Source organism: Ambystoma mexicanum, chromosome 7p, assembly GCF_040938575.1.
Source record: "Ambystoma mexicanum isolate Mex_15411 chromosome 7p, UKY_AmexF1_1, whole genome shotgun sequence".
NCBI lineage: Eukaryota > Metazoa > Chordata > Amphibia > Caudata > Ambystomatidae > Ambystoma > Ambystoma mexicanum.
In genome coordinates this window covers 243,233,748-243,254,133 of record NC_090939.1, presented here as the reverse complement: position 1 = coordinate 243,254,133, position 20,386 = coordinate 243,233,748, and the positions used below count along the sequence as shown (strand labels likewise).

At 44.8% G+C, this 20,386-nt stretch overlaps 1 protein-coding gene across 4 annotated transcripts in view; it reads right to left on the bottom strand.

Moving 5' to 3' along the window:
* Nucleotides 1-20,386, bottom strand: part of KCNE1 (potassium voltage-gated channel subfamily E regulatory subunit 1) — a 303,471-nt gene that overhangs the window by 22,023 nt on the left and 261,062 nt on the right. For 3 of the 4 annotated variants that reach the window (XM_069636152.1, XM_069636154.1, XM_069636151.1), the window contains exon 2: nucleotides 11,828-11,932. The gene's annotated coding sequence lies outside the window, so the exon portion shown is untranslated. Of the gene's footprint in view, nucleotides 1-11,827; nucleotides 11,933-14,594; nucleotides 14,697-20,386 lie in introns of those variants that run through there. The other variant, XM_069636153.1, reaches the window with a different exon arrangement.

The window sequence follows — 20,386 nt, the reverse complement described above, 5'->3', positions numbered from 1 at the left end:
GAAATTATTACATGGAAGCCCTTTAAAAGGGCACAAAGAGAATACCAGGCTCCCTTTGAAGATCCCCCAGTGGGTGAGGCAGACATAGGCAACACCACATTGTATACGTACCTTGGCCACCATCCAATGGTGCTGGGTGCACCTGCAGGGGTGGACTGACCTGTAATGAACTCTGATTTCTCAGTAGGCCTCTGCATCCTGGGCCCTCTTTTGTGTGGAACCTATTTATTTCCAAATGTTCTCATAGGAGAAGGGTTAGGCTTGTGTAATATGGGTCCACTTTGAACATTATTTCCAGGGCCTCTTTTGGTTGCCAGTCCACCCTTGTGCACCTGAACTAAACAGTGATATACTTGCCATGCTGCCAGCACTAGCACAGGTGCCCTGGCAGTGTGTTTTAACAGAGCGGCAGAGGAACCTGTTGCTCTGTTAACGCACGCTCCACTGCTCCCCGAGGTTGGTGATGAGCAGTAGGACAACACCCCAGGCCAAACAATCCTTTTTCAAGATGGTTTCCATTAACATCTACTTTACCTCCAAACTTTAAACACATCATAATATTGGGGGACCTAAATCGTTAGTTTGAAGGCCCAATAAAAAGCCACACTGACAGTCCTTGAACCAATGGGTAGAGTAGACTTCCATCAATATATCCAAAGACTACCTTGGCATTGAGAGGGTGATCACAGTATTGATGCATCTTTTAAGTTAGCCCAAGAATGATACCAATTCTCCATTGTGAAGGTGAGGCCATTATTTGTTGAACTTACGCATAACCTGCACCTATGCACCAGAGTTAAGAAGCCAAAACAGGACAGGGGACCTAATAGGGGCTCATTTTGGCTGAGCCTGTAACATAAATAAATGGCGTTAAAACCACGGTTAACGCTTTGACACCATTCATTCACCTCACGGCCGATTGCCATGTGTTATATGGTGGAGAGAAGGGATAGATTGCAACGTATGCTCCCAACGTTCCCTTTCTCTCCACCATACAAATACTCCAGCAGCCATTTTCATGCCGGTGCAAATGCTGTGGATTCCTGAGGAGCATTTTGCACCAGCAAAAAGCTGGTGCACCCCATAGGAACCGAACCCATTGTAAATGCCACCTGCCTTGCCTGCACACAAGTGTAAAAGTGCAGGTCCACACAGACGAATTATGTGGAGACCCGAATAGGAACCAAAGAATGTATCTAAAATGTGATGAGAGCATCGTAATTATAGCAGAAAACCCCAGACGTTTACACAGGTGAAGCACAGCACTGCCACAGAAACACTTACAGGCTAAATATGTTGGCAACAGTGCATAAAAAGCCAAACCAAACCAGAAAAGTTAGAGCCAATGGTTCACTTGGGAACGAGACGCGCTGAGTCAAGAAGGGAGGGCCCTGTAAAGGCCGAGTCTGAAATTAAACAGAAACGAGGATCTCATAAAACCTTGCATTCAAATAAGAGTCATAAAAAGCAAACACAATGAATAAAGGAAGCACAGTTTAAGAACTGGAGAGAAGCGGGTAAAAACCCAATAGGGAAACTCCTCTATTAACTCAGCAAAGACATCCACCCAAAAACTGCTGGCATTCACAGAAAAGAACACCAACATCACACTCAACTTCTCGATTAAATTATCACACTGCATCTCAGCTAGCGAGCGCATGCACACAGATGTAGGGGATTTAACCAAATCCATGTTTTCGAAAGAGTGAAGTGACTGATTTTTTATTGGGGGGGGGTGGGGAAAGGACCTTCGCAGCACCTTCTCTTTCCCCCACCTTTATTAATATACCTTACCCCACCCCCACATATATTTTATTAAAAAACAGTAAAAAATAAAAAAAAATCAATCACTTCTTCCTCGAAAACATTGGATTCGGTCACTTCTACTGTATCTTATTGCATGCAAGCATCCAACCAATACACCCGCACCTTGTACTGCAACTTTGCCCTTCTTCCACCCATTCATGGCGGAGAGCGTTTTGCAAATAATGGGTACTTCGGTAAAGCTGAGGATACATACACCCCACATTATCTAAGCAAAAAGCAATAGCTCAGCGGCAACGTGCTCACCGTGGAAACAAGGCGACACGAAGCAACACAGGTTCGAACCCCGGGTCCGCGCTTAGAAACCTCTGGGTATTAAGCACGTTATAAATACGCAACTAAGAGACATATTTGTGTAACAGCGCCTCGATGCCCCCGGGCTGTGTGAGCGCTTTAAAAATGCAAAGAAATAAATAAATATGGGAGGAGAGTAGTGAAGGATAAGGAACTAGAGTCCAGGAGTTTACAGCAGTTGTTTGGCAAACATGACCCATGACCCATCACAGTCCCTCTGCCTTTGAGATTAGCTTGAGTTTCGGTGTTGCAGATGTTGAAATGTGAGCACTTATCTTCTCGGTCCTTTGCCCAACTCTCTGATTGGCTATCTCCTGTGTGCCTTAGATGTATAGTATCTCTGTGTGTGAGTTTGCAACAAGACGCTTCAGGTATCCCCTGAAAAGAAGAGAAACAATCTTATCAGGCCCCCCTCCAATATTCTCCTTGGAGGCACACGAGAGACAGCCCAGGGGTGGGGGGGCGTATATATGTGACTAATGAGCAGTGTATATGAGGATCTTCTGTTTGAACCGGTCTTGCACATAGTGAACTGGGTCCCTGGATATCGGGAAATCCTGCGCCACACACTCTCTTCCCCTATAAAGGATGAAGGAGTCTCAGCGTGTTGCCCAATAATGCCTCCTTATTGTTAAGGTTGGCCCTTGAGCACCCTCATGTTGCTTTGGAAGGTGCATGGTCCCTCATGGCCCCCTCTGTATCTTCTCCATGGATCACCGCCCACCCCAGTTGGGGACTTCTTCTCTGCCGGCAGCAAGAGGCTCTTCCACTGTAGCCCCTTGACTGCCCTGACACTGTCTCTTGTCCCTCTCAACATTGGTTGAAACTTTTTGGGTGTCTGTGGTCCTTCCACGGCCTCTGTACAATTCACTGATTCCTCCGCTGCAAGCGTGGCAAACTCTGCCACACTTGCAAGACCCACCCAAGTGTGATGTGTGATATTTGGTATCCTTGGGAAGGACGGGGCACAAACCTTTGGTATACGCAATCACACTTGCTAATTATTAACCATTTAGTTATCGGAGCTGAGTACTCTTTATGAAATAGTGAAATGCAAAATATAAAGAGTGAGAGAAGAATGTTGTTCTCTAACCAACAGCTGCTTTGCGAACTGTAGACATGTACAATTCCAGACAGCTGTGATTTAGGAAATAATTAATTCAAGCACAAGAATTGTTCTAATTTGTGCTAGAATTCAGAAGCCTTCTACTGCCTGCCATAGTATAATATGAAATCAATGTCATAGGATAGCGAAACTTGAATAGCCAAGATGCTCTGGAAGTCCTTGCACATTGCAAAGATAGGGGTTTGATGCATTTGTAAGGTCTAATACCAAATCGATGACCCTTTATCAATGTTCCTATAACTTTTTCAGTGACTTTTTGAAGACTTTCCTATGCCAAGCCCAGACCCTGATATGATATGATATGGCATTTATAACGCGCCTGTATACAAATGTTTCTGAGCGCGACAAGACAAGGAAGGGGAAACGGAGGGGGGGGGATACAATACTATATACAATACAATAGGGATACAAATACCGATAAAGATTCGCATCTACCGTAGGATTCTCACGTGAGTAGCATTCCTAGGATGACTTTGAAGGGCCCCATGGTTCGGGCCATCCTTTGACCAATTTCAGGTAGTGCAGCACTATTGTGCTACTCGATGTACTCCAGGGGGCCTCCCCACAAACCGGCGCATCCATGAAATGGCACATTGAACTAGAACTACTTCTGGCCAGAGTGACTGGCGTGCCTGGAGGGAGCCCACATCATGAAATGTTGACCAAGAATAAGCCAAGGAAAGTTAAGTTACTGTTTTTAACATTCTGTAAACCTGCAAATGATCGGTTTCCCTTCCCTGCTATCCTTTCTCTGGTAGTGCTACAAAATCACCAGGGCTGTGTTTGGCTCCTTTCAAAAACCCAATCACTTAAAAAAAAAAAAAAAACTAAAAAAAAAAAAGTGAATGTGATGACTACTGCTTAGAAAGTGAAATGACAGGTTGTAGCCGTGATCATAAACTAAAGGTGTCAGCCATTGTGGTTCTCAACCAAAGGGGTCACAAGAACAGGGGCTCGCCCTCTAACTCCAAGGGGCTCTTCAACCAGGTGTTCATTATTCCCAGGTCCACTGGATCCCAAAGGCAGAGTAAGGTGTACATCAAACGCCCCAAGGTTTTCACCAGTCTCCACCAAAAGAAAGTCTAAAAGAATGGAGGCAAACGTCTTCCCTCTTCAGGCAGGGCACCTGTCCACTTTCTATGGTGGCAGGAAGTGGCTGTATTGCCCTATGTTCTTCTCTTTGGGTGGTTTGGGATCCTCCTGTCCACTGCTTTCTAGGTCTTCCACTCAGTGTCCTCTCTTGGCAGTGTGGCGGGGGTTTCCCACTAGGCTGGCCACAAGGTCAGCATCTGGCGCATGCTCTGGTGTGCCCTGATGGGGCTCGGTGGAGAAGCAAGGCTATATTCTCACCTTCCACCCCATTCTTTTGATATTCGTACTTACTCGGCCTCTTCTCCATCGTGGTTATCCCTAAGCGGTCGTCCGTGCTCCCTGGCATAGTGACAATGTCTCCTTCCTCCACCCCCCCTCTACACTCTCCCAATTCTCACTAGGTAAGTGATGCTCTCTTCTTCTCTCCTCTGCCTAAGGAAGCCTAGTTATATCGTCTTCTCTCGTGGTACAGTATCTTTCTTTCTCTTCTGACGGTATCTTTGTTCCACCTCATGCCCACAATAGTCCCTCCTCGGATAGTATCTCTCCTCCTCAATAAAACACTTTTCTAAACTAGCTCTTCTATCCCTTTGACAACACCACCTTCACCTTTCCCTTTGCTTCCCCTCCTTCCCTGTAACACAAGGCTCCACCTGTGTTTCTTCCTCAGTCTTCCTCATCAAGGTGCCATCTTTCCATCATCTCCAAAACAGTATATCCCTTCTTCTTCAAGATGGTGTCTCCCTCCTTCCTAATGATCTAATGTCTTTTCCATTTCTCTCTGACTTAATATCTCTCCCCTTACCCACTTCCCCCTCAAACTTCCAGCATTTATCTCTCTGCTGCTTGATTTGTGCACCCTCCTATTCCCAGGTGGTACTTCTGACTTTCCTTTCGAAGGTGGTAGGTTTCCTCATCTGCTTCCCAATAATATATCTCCTGTCTAGCACAGCCAAATCTCTCCCCACCAGCAATATCTCCCTCTGTCTCCAGAAAACCATGAATTCCCCCTGCAGTCCACATTTTCAACTACCCCCATCCTCTAACCCAACTCTCCTCCTCCTTCCAAAATCCCTCACTCCTCTCTGTTCCTCGCTCCTCCCTCCTTAGCACACACCCTTAGCTCATTCTTCCTGGTCTCTCTGTTGTGTTCTTCTCACTTGGAGTCTCCTGGACAGTAGTCCTACAGGGTCTGCTCCTCTCTGCAAGCCAGATTTCACACAGAATGGCACAGATTGATTGGCTGGCTGGCTGGACTGTAAAGCCCATTCTCTCCTCCCCTTTGTTGGCGCTTAGGGACCCATGTATTCAGGACTGGGTGTCCTGCTCCGTGATTGGGCTGTGTGATAGTCATCATGTTGGCTAAGGGACATGGTCTGAGGTTATATCATGGCCTACCACTATCTTGGTGTTCTTGGAGATCGCCTTCCCTCTCCTTTGGAGCCCCTCTGACATTGCTTGGCTTAATTAAAGTGGACGCCTCTCTCTCCCCAGCACGTGATTTTACAGGTACGCAAGAGAAGATGTTTATAAATTAAACACGTTTGTCACTGGGAACTGTACACCTTGTAATCCCTGAGATTGCAGCTGGTTCAGGAGAACAAGGCGTGTTTGTTTAATCCCTGTAAATGGATCAAACCAGTCATTAGAGTGCTGCAATTCTGTTCACTTAGAGAGAGTTCAATTCTCATGACAGGTTTTTGGGTTTGCCTCGAGGGAGCTTCCTGCTCCCTCTACAATTGGGGCCCCTTCTAGGGATGGACGGTCCTACTAGGAACTCAAGATTTCCGGGTAGGCTACTGCATCCTTGGCCTCTTTTGTGTGGTAACCTGTTTTATTTTCGCCTTTTCTCTTAGGAAAAGGGCTGGGCTTGCTTAAAATGTGTAATATGGGCCACTTTGAACATTATTTCCAGGGCCTCTTTTGGTCCCAGTCTACCCCTGCTTCTGTTCCGTGTTTTTCCCTGTCCCTGGGGTTCAGGACCGTGCCAGGGGAGGTCATAGGGGTCCCAGAAGCCTGCCTCTGACTGTCCCTTGCCCAAATGCAGGGGCCTTTGCTGCACTGTGAACACCTTGGAATCCAACAAAGGCGGGGTAAACATGGAGCAATACAAGATGAGTAACTAATATTTACAAGAATCCAGACAGCCGAATGCAGAAAAGACTGGGACAGAATTAAAACATTAAGAAAAAAAGAACAAACTGAGAACAGCAATAATTAAGTTGGGAAAGAACACGATTCTGTAAAAGGCATTTGGTGGAGGAGAAGGTAAGTAGTGGATTTTATTTGTAGTAAACAAGTGAAACGAACAGGAGCAAGATACTGCAGAATCAAAAATGATCCCAAGATTACGTGCATAGGAGACGAATGAAAATTCTAAAGGAGGAAAAGGAGTAGTTGATGGAACAGAAACTAACAAAGTGGCGGGAAAAGTAAGATGTTTATTTATTTTGGGTTCAAACGCAGGGGTGTTGTTAGGTCTGGAAAAGACCCGGGGCTACGCTAATGTTGGGACTGTCGGGACTCGCGGCTGGCTAGCCTTTTGGTTGCAGCCCCTGAGATTCTATCCGGGGTTACAACCAAAAGAACCCAGGGCTATTGCCCCTATAGCCCCCTCCCTAGCACCGCTTCAAACATAAAAAAGTAAGAAGACTTCCAGTCACATATAGGTGAGAAACACCAAGAAGGTTGTTGAATGGTGTCAGTGAATGGAGGAAAGGACAGACCATCTGAGATTAATTTGCATAAAATGTTGACTGGATATCCAAAAGAAAAAACTCAAGGACGTCAAAGTAATAGGCAATGGGCCAAGCACATAACCTCGGGGGACACTAACTCAAGGGGAGCGGGCTGAAGGAAAAGACCCTTGCCATGGAACCTGAAAAGAGCAATGCTGTAAATGCGAAGAAAATGAAGCGAGAGAGGTCCCAGAAATACCGAGTGAGGTAAGAGAGGGAAGAAGAGCAGGGCGACCAACCGTTACAGAAAAAGCCGAGAGATCTAAACGCGCTAGAATGGAAGAGAGCTTACGGTGGCGTGCCTGAGGAAGAAAAGGAGAGACGCAAGAAGAGCGCGTTCAGTAAAGCAACCTGCACTTCCGCCTGACTGGCAAGGAGACTACAACCTACACCAATTCAGACAGAAGGTAAGTCGTGAGAGAAGACGGGCCTGATTTACAGACTTTCCCATTCAAAAACGCTTCAGCACATCAGGCGCCAAGTCTCTCCAGGCTCTGAGATAAAAATGGGAGTGCAGAGACAGGGTGGCAGTTAGCAGCAGTAGAGAAGTCCAGGGTAGTGTTCTTAAAGGAATAACCACTGCCGATTTTAAAGTAATTAGGAACCAACCAGATGTGAAAGAAACATTAAATAACAGCACGAGATACAGTAACCGAGGACCGTAAGCAGTTCTGATCACAGAAACAGCGGTAGGATCATCAGGCGCAACTGGAGGACTGGGCTGAGAAATAAGGGAAAATGCATTAAGAGTTCAGAGGTTAATAACAAATAAGGCAGCAGGGCTTGCAGGAGGAGTCAAAGGAAGAATCTAATGATTGATGGGTGTGTGGAAAAGATGATCTAATGCATGTGTTCTTCAAAGTTTGGGGTGCCCCCCAAGCCCCCAGTGGATCACGCCACCATGCCTTGAAGAACAACAAGCAGATCAGCGCTGGTGGGCAGTGTGGCAGCAATGCAAAGGCAGCTGCACGGAAAGATGCTACTCTCAAGAAGTGAACACAGCAGGATGTGTACATGCTGCGTGAACTTCTTGAAAGGAGCTCCTGACAAAGGCAGAATGCAAAGGCCGCGCTTGCCACAACAAAGCCAACAAACACTGGTTAGCTGTTAAGCGACTCTGTTGTGGCAAAGGCTCCCTTTCAGAAAGGTGTGACCTTCAGTAAGTAAACTGAGCGTGGACGCGTCCATGCTGTGCTCCCTTCATGAAGGGAGCACTTGATTGGAAAGCAGGTGACAAAGGCAGTGTTAGCCACAACACAGCCACTTAGGCAGGCGCTGACTTTGCATTATGCCTTTCAGTAAGGAGCTACTTCCATGGATGAGAGGGTGAACAGAAACAGCAAAGGAGGAAGATACCGAATGAGGGACAGATTAGGAGGCGGAGACGACATGGGAGGGCGAGGTTTAGACAGAATAGGAATCAGAGTTTGTTCGACAGAATTGAAGGGGAAGGGAGGGGGCAGAGCCGGAATGAAGGGATTTATAAAGAAGAGGAGAGGGGGGGAGACAAAGTGCCAGAATGGCAAGGAAACCATACAGACGTGGAGGGGAAAGGCTGGTTGAAAGAGGAGGAGAGTGGGAGAGAGAGAATGGAGAGAGAACTTAAAGGGGGTGACAGAGGGTAGAAGATGGAAAGATGAGAGAATGTGGAAATGAGAGCATAAGATAGAACAGTAAGAGAAGGGACAGAACAGGAAAAGAGACATGCAGAATAGGAGAGAAACCAAGATACAGAAAGCAAGGAGAAGAAGAGAGAATTGGTAGGGAGCTAAGAGAGGGAGAGCAGAAACCGCAGTTATAATTATAATTGGATTTTTAGAACAGGCTTAATACAGAAGGGGTTTTAAGCACCTACTCAGGATTTGAACCTGTGTTGTTCTGCATTGTCTTGCTTCCAAGACGAGCGTGTTGCCACTGAGCTATACCACCCATGCGAAGTGCAGTCGGGAGAGAAAGAGAAGAGACAGATCAAGAATAATATGAAGCCAAAGGATAGAATGAGAGAACCAACAGACCAAATGGGTGCAGGGCTAGAGAAATAAGAATGAGACCTGGAGGGAGAGGAACGAGAGAATGGAAGGGTTGAAGGCGACGTAGAATGGGGAGGGGGAAGAGTGTAAGGAGGAGCAATAATAGACTGGGTTTGAGGGGATGAGAAGGAAAAGGAAATTGCATGTGGTAATGTGACAGAACAAGAGAATGGCAGTCAAGCCCAGAGAGGAGCAAGGGAGAGAACAGTAAAGAAAGAAGGGAAAACCGCACAGAGTTAAGGGTGCAAGAGAATGTACAAGGAAGAAGTCTGATACAGAAGGGCTTAATAACGAAGGAGGCAGTGACCAGGAATTGTAAAAAGTGATGATGCGAGGGAGTCTGCTGCTGAGTTGAACTGTGTAAACCCCACCCATAGTAGATAACATATTTATGCTGCCAAGGACCTCAACGCCCTGGGGGAGTAGGGAGGGCCCGACTTGAAAACATTTCCACAAGGTGGGTCTTGGGATAGAAAAGGTTGAAGACCACTGATCTAATGTCTTCAATCTTTGCAACCAAGAAAGATTCAATCTTTTTACAAAAGGAACAGCTGGACATGAGGAATGGAAATTAGGGGTGAAAACATCATGACGAATCTCACTAAGAGAGTAAGAACCAAACGCAGAAAGAATGTGATGAGATGGAAGTGCCGATGAAAAGGTTTCTGCCACAGAATAAGCAGAGAACCGCCAAAGGCCAGAGTGCAAAAACCAAACTGGAATCAGTGTGCACCTCTGCGAAAGGGCGAGGCCTCACTCTGTTCATCTCCTATTCTTGGTGTTTGCAATGGTGTCATGTGAGGCATGTCACCTCGCCTACACAGGAAACCTACCAAATCTTGCACAAACAGCGATGCCCAGCTTAGTTGTGTTGTACCTCACTGCGATGGCATCACAAAATATAGAAGCACTACATCACCAGTGAAACAAAGTAACTTCCAGTCCTTCTCCTTGTTCATGAAATTCTTTTCAGCTCAAGTGTATATTCATTTAATTATTACTTCATCTCTTTTCAGAAAGTCAACCTGCAACAGGCGACTTGCCTTGCCACAAGGCTGAAACATGTTTGGGGATGCTTGTGGTCTCGTGCAGAAGGGATGTGACCTGGCAGTTCGGGATGGACTGCCCCTTTTGGGGTGGGACAAAGCCTGATTTGCATATGGTCTTTCCCCTTCTGTAATGGCTTGGCAGGCGAAGAACGATGGTCTGGAGGGTTGCCCCGAGCTTTGCCCGTGGTTAAGATTCAGTCTAAACCTTCCAGCCATCACCTCTTTGTTTTTGCTTTGTCACCCCGAGTGGGACGGGTATGCCCAGACGTGGGTCCCGTGCCTGCTCAGCCTAGAGACCCAAGCTACTCCTCACTGATGAGGACCAACAAGGCCGAAACATGTTTGGGGATGCTTGTGGTCTCGTGCAGAAGGGATGTGACCTAGCAGTTCGGGTTGGACTGCCCCTTTTGGGGTGGGACCAAGCCTGATTTGCCTATGGTCTTTCCCCTTCTGTAATGGCTTGGCAGGCGAAGAACGATGGTCTGGAGGGTTGCCCCGAGCAATGCCAGCGGTTAAGATTCAGTCTAAACCTTCCAGCCATCACCTCTTTGTTTTAGCCCACAGACCTGAACCTATACCCCCAATTTGCAGTTGCTCGCTTTGCTGTTGTGTGAGGCGGGATCCCTACTGAAAGTGAAGGGTCTCATATTTAAAGCCCTGCATTTCTGTAGAGCTCGGGTATCTTGACACTAAATTGGTGATCGCCTTGAGCGTTGGATCTTTCAATAGTCGCGTGACCCCGCTGTTAGACATCTCAGTCGAGGTCCTGTCCTTTACCAGCGTAAGAACTTTGATATTGTAATGCGATTTCTCAGCACCCAGGTGATTGCAGTCTACCCAATCATGAACGGTTCTCTTTCATAGCGATGAAAAAAAACAATTTCCGATTTGAAAAAAAAAACAATATCCGGCTTGAAACAGAAATCCTATTAAACTAAACTAAAGCATGCAATACAAAGCAATGAGCTAAATGGCACGTAATACCTCTTTTGACATTCATAAACCACTGCATAATTTATTAAGTCACTGGAAAATCACATAGACATCGCACGTTTTTTATTCAAAACAGCGCATCGTGTATTCTCCATGTATGATACGATAAGGAGAGATAAACACTAGCATGCCGCCATTTGAAGATGCCATATTTCATTGTGATGCAGCTTGGTGTGGGAAAAATGGCGTCCATGGGAGTAATGTTACTACCAGCTGTGACCCACAGAAAAAGGTTTTGCAGTCCGGTGTTATATAATCCTTCTCTGTGGTATTTTTTAGCAAGCATTCACCCAGTGGGCACCCAGAACCTGGATCACTCTACCACTGCCCACCCGCACTGCAGCCACCATCACCAGTTTCCGAAAAAGCCTCAAAACATTCCTCTTTCCCCACACCCAATGCAGCCACACCACCACCCCGGCCATCACCGGTCCATCTTTTCTTCCTATCCTGTCCCATCCAGCTCCCAACTTTTGAACCTTGTAAGGCACTTGGAGACCCTGTGGTAGGTCAATTGCAGGGCAAAAATGCAAATACAATATGGATCCATGGTGACAGCATTACCGCCTATTCTAGGATGAGGCCGCCATAAGACCCCTCCGGTCCCACACGTTTTACACACATTTTGGTGCAAGAAGTGGTCATCATGGCACAAGCCACCTTTTCATTAGAGATACTCACAGTGTCGCTGACCGCATGCACAGGCAAAATGCACAGAAATTCCGACTTTGCAAAGAAGATGTTTTTTTGTATTCCGCTGTGCCCTTCAGCGATCAGCCGATGCATCTACACACAGGAAGAGATAGAGGAGCAATCGGGAGTAAGTAATATGCTTAAGCACAGATGAAATGTACACTCTTTTGAAAATCATTTTTCATAAACACATAAATACACGGTCTGCTCACAGAGTACAGGAACTTTACTAATCCAATTGTAAATGACAGCGACGATGATGTACTCTCTAAGATGTGAGCACACATTAAACTAAGTTAAGTAAATAGAGCATGGAATCTGCAAAGAGAAAGTTTTCCTAGAGCACGTCTTCTCTGCTTTCCACTGACAGATGGCTTAGTCCGTAGCCTAAACTTACACATCCTGGAGTGTGTCTTCTTTATGGTAGCAGTCTTAATGCTTGGCTACAGTCCTGAATTGCTCCCAGGGCACCCTAGTTACAGGGAAAATATGGCTGAAATACTCTAATGATTGCGGCACAATTCTGAAATGAACATGCTGCATACACCGCAGCAAAGGCATAGCTGATGTGCAAGGTTCATTAGCTGCTTGCACGTGGCTCCTGACCAATGACAACACGAGGAGACGGGGCCTTATCTGTTAGAACATAGTTTCCATCTTCGTTGTCACCATTGTTTGCTTTCTCACCCTCCTGCATTTACCTTATTTTTATGTTTGGGCTATTAGGTGGCTGTGTTTGACCATCTGTAAAAATCTAGCACATTCCATGTGTTGATACCTTTTATTGGACTAAAAAAATATTGTGCTTAGATGGTGTTCCATGAGCTTTCAAAGTCCCAGAGAACTCTCATTGTAGTTACAAGACAAATGGGAAACAAAAGAAAACACACAGAGCTGGACATCACCTTCACATTGGAGAAAAGCAAGGGGTTCTCCCACTTTAAACTCCATTGGCTGTAGAAAGAAATATGCCAGAAATTCAGTCCTGCAAGGCCCCTTTATCAGAGGGGCCATACATTGGAAACGAAAAACAGACACATGTTCAAATACTGAGAGGCAGTTCCCTCACTGAGAAGTTACATTTCAAGCTTCTTGCTACATAGTACCCTATTCTTAAAGACATAAGAAATAATGCGAATGGGCTGGCATTAGGGGTGTTTCTGTTGGGTCCTGAGTGACAGGTTATTGACAAATATACCAGGCTCCCATACTTTCAATAATAAATGATGGAAGGCATTTATGAATTACATCATCATTCAAATGGACAGCTGAAATATTGACCATTCCGTAGAAGTTGAGTAGCATTCAGAAAGTGATCATAATCCCTTGATTTTCATCTTCGCATGGACAGCCACGAGAACTAAAACAAATGCCCCTAAAATACTGCCATCTCTAACTAATAATGGCTCAAACATATCGTCAAAAAATGGTGATTGGCAAGTAGTGACTAAAACATCACAGACTCCCATTTTTAGTTTGGGCTATTAGGTGTCGCTTGCACCATCTATCAGCCGAAACTATCACATTAGAGCACAGATAGGGAAACATGGCGTATGATATAACATAGGTGTTGTTTGGTTATTTGCCCACCCATTGGCTTCCCATGGCCATGTTAATCCCTTTAACCATTCCCCACCCAGTTCCTGCCCCTCAGGCCCAGGGTGGAAGTTTGCCAGAGGAGCAGCATTTTATTTTCAATTTACTGGTTGTCACTTTTTAAATAGAAAGCCAATTTTGTTTCTTCAAGCCTGTCTGATCCACAACACTGAGTAATTTTGAGCTCTTAGCAGTCATTCCACCACTCTGACAGCTAAAGGTTATCAGGGGTCAAGTCCTAAAAATTAAAGTGGGGGACTCATCGACAAACGCAATGCGATGTGACATCACCAGAAATTAGGATATCAAGGTGAAATATGCACATTTCATTAACTTGGCTTTGCATAACCACCCAAATTGCACAGAATGAATGGCATTTTCCTTTCATAAAATCAACACAGACACAAAACCAAGAGAGGATTTTTTTCTTCTAATAGTGTTTTTGAAAACGTTAAAAGGTGTGCATGTTTTAAACTCCAAGAACCACTACAAATGTTTTCCCTGGAGCTTGCAGTACCGAAATTTGACATTTTCACCTTTAGCTGTTTATTTTTTTTCATCAGGTTATGTAGTGCAGTGGTGAAGTGTACAGCCGCAAACCTGACGATCCGATAACCGAGGTCGACCTTAATTCATTAATTCAAAGAGGACATTCAATGTTTCTTATTTTAGTTGGGGGGACCCTCTGAAAAAAATGTGTGGACTCCGTCTCCCCACGTGTACCCTCGACTGGAACCCTGAAGGTTATGGTGGCCAAACGTGTGTATATGCTTGATATTTACAAACGCTTTATTGTTAGGGTGACTTTTGTTTAATAAAAAATGTTAAAAAGGAAAAGCATGCCAAACCCACAGAGCTTGAGGTATTTAGTGATTCAGTCATATAACTCTCAAAGACATATATCTTTGGTCATTCTTATCTTCCCAAAATGCTCTTTCGTATGCAAAACATCAAAAACATAATGGTTGTTATTGGTTCCAATCCACACTATCTTTGCAGTTTTTTTCTAATCAATACACACATACCCTGTGTTAAGCAAACACTTTTATATTCAAATACACGACATATATTTTTTAAACCATTGCAAAACTGAGGGTTTGCCCTTCAGAATAGTAAAGGTTAAAAATGAAGTATCATTTTACACTATTAAATTTCATACCTATTCTTAAGTCAAGCACAGGGTTACCACAGGTGGCACTAAAAGGATGTTCGGTAGCAAGCACTCATTTCTTTCCCCGGCCCCACATTTCAGAGGTCTGTGGCCGCCTAAAAGGTGCAAGCATAAAATAGATCACAGACAAGTTAAAATGGCGAAGAGTAAATCTGAGTGCGCAAGTGCCTCAAGAAACCTGTGAAAGGATACCCAAATGATACCCCAAGCCATACAAGGGTGAAAACAAAAACAAAGTTGTAAAGGTGTCCCGTAAAGATATGCAATCAGCCATCTTTACAGAATCTGCTCAGTGCTATGCAGGCAAATGGCATCACAGCTGGGTTTATCATCTGTATTTGACATTCTGCTGCAAGCTCAGTACTACCAGGAGAACCAACTGCAAAGTATGTCACACAATGCACAACTGTGATGTTAATAAGTAATCTTTACAGTCATTATATTTTAAATAAAAGGTAGGACTTTTACTCTGAAACAGTACTTCAAAAGACAGCAGTTCCGAGTTATTGTACAGTCCAACCAACTCTACGGTGTTAAATAACATTTTAAATTGTCTTTTAACGCAAGCTGACAAGACCCATAGCCTAAACCCCATCAACAAAGGTAACATTATGCTAGAATGCACAATATGTTGCTCAGTTTTACTTCTGGAGTATTGGGTATTTTGACCAATTACACAAACAGCAATTATGTAAACAGAATTATGATGAATCAGAGATGATTCTACCAGAAAACCTGGCCTGGTACCCCTTCTCATGCGGCCAGGGAAAGGCAGACGCTTTGTGATCCTGACCCTGGGGGTGCTGTTCTGCGGGAGGATCACATGAGGGGGGAATCAGGTAAGGAGGATTGGGAGAACCCCATTTGATTAACTTCTCTAAAGACCCTAATGTTAATGGCCTATTGTGGAATTGAAACGTTTAAAGAAAAAGGTAATTTGAACATTGGGGAATTCAAGTCCCACAATGCCCAAAGAACTGGGACGAAGAAGAGGGACTAGGAGTCACTAAACTGCAGAGGGAAGTCCAGTGTATCTAATGACCCACACCTCAGCGGGACATTTGAATATAAAGAACCCCCTCAGGTGCAGCCCATAAGAAGTAGGTGGTGGAGTCGATGCAGAGATTCCACGTTGCAGTGGCAGCCGAGGAAGAAGGAAAACAAAGACACCGGAGCCGCCGCCATCTATAGAGCGGATGACAGTCCTGAAAGCAGAGGTTGCGCAGCGGGAAGCATTGTGGTGAAACGTTTCACTCCTTTGATGGCCGTGAATGCAGAGGTTGTGCGGCAAGAAGCATTTTTGTGAAAAGCTTTCCCCCTAAGTTGTGCTCCGATGGTAGGTAAGCACCAGAGTGTTCCTGGAGTAAGATACACCTCTTACCCAATTGGCGTGGGCTGAGGGAAGTGAACCAAAGCCATTTGCTGTGCAGGAGGAGACAGAGGAGGCACTGTGGCAATGGACCAAACATATGTGTATACAGCAACCAGTAAGTTCACCACTGTTGGGTAACCCTGGCACTCTACGTAATCGCCCACCTTCCACTGAGATTCATTTTGAATACTAAACTAATGTTAAGAAGTTAAAGTGGCAGAATAAGAACTTTGTTAACAGAAAAGAAAGTTATAATTGTACATATAAGGGTCAAAGTTATTGCCAAAGTCAAGAGAGGGCAATGCTAATAGAAGTTAATAATAACCAACATTGCCAATTCCAAGAGAGTGCAATATTAAAAATAGTCAACAATAGTCAAGAGAGGGCAATTTTAAAAGAAGTTAACAGTAACCATCATTGTCAAAGCCCAGAGAGGGTGATACAGAAGCAAGCTAATTGTAACCCTTATTGCCAATGTGAGGAAGAGGCAATAGTTGAAAGGGATCTCAACAAGCATTGTCTTAAACAAAGAAGAGCTAGTGTGACAGAGAGAGATATTGTCAACATTTGTTGGATGTTAAAGTGGGAAAACAAGAGTGGCAGGATAGACGCCCTCCTGATAGAAGGCATTCAGGAGAAGAGAAGTATAACCTGCATTGCATGTGGCAATCGCAGGAGTGGAACAAACAGCATTAATGTTTATCATGTATTCTCTGAAGAAGTAGAAAATACTGATGTTGTTGAATGTCAAAAGACTTGGATAAACTGTTTAAAATAAACTTTACCACAGAAGTACTTGTAGTTGTGTTAGGGATTTAGTTCTGCAGGAGAGTATACTGGGATAGGGCCTTTGTAGTGGTAGTCCTGACAGGTTAGAGGACCAGGAAGAATTCATTGAAGAACTGTAGTGTGGTTAAAAGTTGTTAATAGGAAGAAATGGCAAGACCACTAAAGTGGTTCATGGACAATTGTGGAATCATCCTGGCAAAATATTGTTTTTAATACAAATTAATTGTGGAAGTGTTTTTCCTTAAGAAGAAGAAGTTGTATTGAACTCTTTTGTTATAAGTGGAGGGATAAAGACTTGACGTCTATTTTGAACAGTTGAGAAAATTCTAAGTGAAGGCTTTTTGGAACAAGAAGAACTTCATAATCAGAACTTGGGAACTTTTGTATTTTTCAACTATTAGTTAAAAATCCTGCTTTGAATTTGGGGAAGGGGATCCAACCAGGTTGCAAGGATTTACAGTCATTACATTTATGACTTTTATTTCTGTTGTATCTGAATTGCCAAATATTGCCTTTATGAATTTGATGTATGCTTAAGTGTGAGGGACAGATTCTTTTTGTTAGAGTGTTTCCCTTAGTGTATTTGAAAGGCAGGGAAATCCTTGTTAGGTTAGGGATAGTGAGGCATTTGTCAAACCCTTTTGTGTTACGTTAGAGAGGCGTTGTTTGGATGTATAGGTTCCTGGCTGTGGCTCAACTGTTGTTTCTTGTGCAAGGACTCTTAGCTTTCTTTTGTGGATTTCTTTTTTGCCCGGGTCTCCTGGAGGAAGGGGCGAGCCTCCCCTGATGCCGCCCTACCCAATGGTCAAACAGTCAGGCAGAGTAACCCTGGGGAGACAACCAAATACACAGGAAAAAAAGCCTGGGAGAAGAAAAAAAAGCCTGTAGGTGTTATGGACGTGTTGTCCAGGCAGAGATGAAAGATCCAGGAACTTCGCCAGACAGATTAACAGCAAGTTCAGGAGGAAGGAAGAGGAAGCAGAAAGCAGCTGCATGGAACAGAATGGGTTGCACAATGGAGGAGAAATTAGGTATAAACTTCCTGTAGAAATTGGCCAAACCTACAAAAGATTGTATCTGTTTCACAGTGGTCGGGAAAGGCCATAAGTATGTAGCAGAAATTCTATTGGGATCCATGGAAATGCCCTGAGGACCCAGATAACGAACAGTTGACAAATGGAACTGGCACTTCTCAGATTTAGCTAGACGCTTGTTCTCTCGTAAACAAGTTAAAACCCTGGTGACATAGTCCTGGTGTTGTGTGAGACCTTTGGAGAATATGAGTATGTCATCCAAGTATATGGTAACAAAGTGGAACAACATGTCAGAGACAATTCTGTCCATGAAGCGCTGAAAGACAGCCGGAGCATTGGACAGCCTGAAGGGCATCACTAAGTACTTGAAGTGGCCAAAAGGGGTTCTGAAAGCTGCTTTCCACTCATCTCCATCTTATTCAAATGAGATGATAGCCCCCCCCCGAAGATCCGGTTTGGAAAAAGGACTCCTCCCTGGAAGGCTTCCAAGATATCAGATATCAGGGGCCGAGAGTACCTGTCCTTTTGTGTTACCCATATAATTCAGTGGTGTCTGTCTTTGGTTAAAAAAACAACAAAGCCCCAGCAGGCGACTTGGGTGGTCTAATCAGACAGTTTTTTTACTTAGATAGTATGAACATCCTCCCAAAGGGAATAATATCTTGCTTGCCGGTTTCAATGGCACAATCTTCTGGTCGATGTGGAGGCAAGATCTTCCCAAGAGACTCTGAAAAAACCTCAATGAAACTCTGATATTCCTGAGGTACATGGTTCAAGTTAGACAGGGACATGATCTGTTCCTTGGTACAACTGACCGAGGGATTCTGGCAGTTGGTCGTGCTCTGAGAAAGACAGTGGGCAATGCAGTATTCTGAGCCTAGAAACAAGGAACCCGGTAGACCAGTTGATATAAGGATTATGCCTGTGCAGCCACAGCATACCTCAGACCACTGGATAATGAGCTGCCTTGATAATGTCAAAACGGAGGAATTCCCGGTGGTTGTTGATGGTTATAACTGAGAGTCTTGGAACATTGTGTTATTTGTCCGGATGACGGAGGGCAACCATTGATTGCTTCAATGGCCCGAATCTGTTCTTTGTTTTCATGAGGTATCTGGTGTATTCGGGCCCATTCATCATCGAGGAATATGCCCATGGCTCCACAATCCACCAATGCCAGAACTGTTACAGGATATCCGAGATTGGACTGAAGGGAAACCTGTAACACAACCAGGGAGGAGAGTAGTGAAGGCCCTTAATCGACTGAAGAGAAAGAGTAAGTAACAGCCTCCCAAACTTCGGCTCCAGTTAAGAACGGGAGGTGGCATTTTCCGAACACCCAGGTGGAACTATAGGGCAATTGCGTACCATATGTTTTGGGGAAGAGCAATACATAAACAACCGCAACTCGATCCTTCTGTTTCTTTCCTCAGTGGTGAGAGGACCATGTAGCGAACCCATTTGCATAGGTTTGGACTCTCTTGCAGCAGTAGAAGATGGTGCCTCACATGGAGAGGGATACACTGGAGTGGATTTAAAGGATGGAATGCAAAGTTTCTTTTTCTCAGCCTTTCTTTCCTGGAGGCAGAAATCAATCTTCATGGCCATATTGAGGAGGGCCTGGAAGGAGCCTGGTCTGGAAACCCTTGCCTACTCAACCTCAATCTCTTCATTTACTCCTTTGCGAAACAGAGTGAAGCAAGCATTAGCTGACAAGTCAGCGTCGTTGGCAAGTTGCGTGAATCGGGTCACATAGGTCAACATGTTCTGAGAGCCTTGATGAAACTCCAAAAGTTTCTCTTGAGCTGTATATACCATGTCAGGTCTATCAAACATAGCCTTGAAGCTGTTCACAAATGCAGTGTATTCATCCAACTGAGGATCTCCATTGACCAGCAAGGGGTAGCCCAAGTAAGAGCATTACCAATAAGGGGAGATATAATGAATCCCACCTTACCCCTATCTGTGGAATAGAAATAAGGTTTGAAGGCAAAGTGAACCATGCAAGAGTCCAGAAATGGATGCAGCTTTGTGGGGGATCCATCATATTTTTCCACTATGCTCCCCTTCCTGCATGTAGGCATCTCATAACAATACTAGCTGTCGTAAGGTTGCGTTTTTAGCCTTCAGATTTTGTACCTCTGTGGACAATTCCTGCATGCCTCGCAGTTAGTCTTCTGCTGAGAGTTCCATATCCGAGGTCTTGAGGGTCTGGTGGTCTCTCAAACTGTCAGGATTTATAGGTTCCTGGCTGGGGCTCACCTGGTGTTTCTTGTGCGGGGACCTTTTAGCTTTCTTCTCCTTTGTGGATTTCTTTTTTGTCCGGGTGTCATGGAGGAAGGGGCGAGCCTACCCTGCCCAATGGTCAAACAGTCAGGCAGAGTAATCCTGGGGAGACAACCCAATACACAGGAAAAAACCCTCTGCAAGGGAAAATAAAACATTTAGATGCTATGCGCGTGTTGGCCAGACAGAGATGAACGATCCAGGAACTTCGACGGACAGAGTAACAGCAAGTACGGGAGGAAGGAAGAGGAAGCAGAAAGCAACTGCATGGAAAACCAGGATCCAGTTAAGGCAGCAGG